The following is a 1,127-nucleotide window of genomic DNA, read 5'->3' as shown; positions in this document are numbered from 1 at the left end:
TGCATGGTACTTTTCCGGCAACATAGCAGCCTGCGAAATCCAAGTCACACGTTTTAATAGCACAGCACTACGCAACCGTGTTGTTGCAACTAGGCTTCTATGATTTTATGTTAAGAACAACACATGTGTTGCGCTTCTAGTATGTATATGAATTACAGTGTTTTGAATAGTCTTAGGTTATTCAGGTTTTGCTGGGTTGCATGAGGAGCGTCTGATCATACTGGCATAGTTGTGAAATTAATATGTATGTGCATACTTATAATACTTATGATATGATCTATGATATATATGACGTATGATGGGTTAGGAAAGTGTGTAGTTTAGGAATGAGTGCTGGTACCCAAAGCTCTGCTCAGCCGCCTGCGGCTAGTGCAATTAAATGTTGGCATGGAATACCAAGACTGTGTGGTCTTACATCTAGCTCATGTCTCTGAAATCCACCATCAGACACTCGCTGCCTCTTTATTCCACTCTTTCAGGTTCCTGCTTTCCCCCTTTGGGACAGTTTTCTCCATCTTTCTCTTCTTCTGTCTTTCCACTTTGCTTGTGTTTCCCTCCCTTGCACTCGGTAAATATCTGAAGAGGAAAAGTAAGCCCTCAAAAATGAGTGGCCCCACCTCCAACAGCTCGCCTAAATAAAGCACTATTTTCAGGTATGATTAGACAAAATACAAATTGTGTATCCCATTTTTTGAAAAGTCTGCAAGGTTTGCAAATCTTTTGCATAACAATTGTGGGGAATGCCCAACTGTTTGTAGTCTGTTCATTGATATATTTGCTGAAGGTTTGTTAAAAGCATATTGTTCATTTTGCAAACTGTAAAAGGCACATTAAAGCAGGGATTTGTTTTCAAACACAGGGGCCATACTTTCATCAAATATGATTATAAGATTACAGTAATTAAAATTAATGCTTAGGGTTGCTCCACCCGCTTTACCTCCCGAGGGACGACAGGAAGCCATTCTCAAGCTTTCTGCAGACTGATGAGAAATAAGTAAGCCAAATAAGGCTAGACCATTAACTAATTACACTACAACTTAGGGAGGGAGAGCCCAATGCTGCAAGTTGACAATTTACTTTTAGAAGTGGAACACCCAGTTAAAATTGTATATAAAGGCTGAGAAACC

Source organism: Triturus cristatus, chromosome 1_1 (assembly GCF_964204655.1).
Source record: "Triturus cristatus chromosome 1_1, aTriCri1.1, whole genome shotgun sequence".
Lineage (NCBI taxonomy): Eukaryota > Metazoa > Chordata > Amphibia > Caudata > Salamandridae > Triturus > Triturus cristatus.
Note: the sequence above shows the minus strand (reverse complement) of the source record.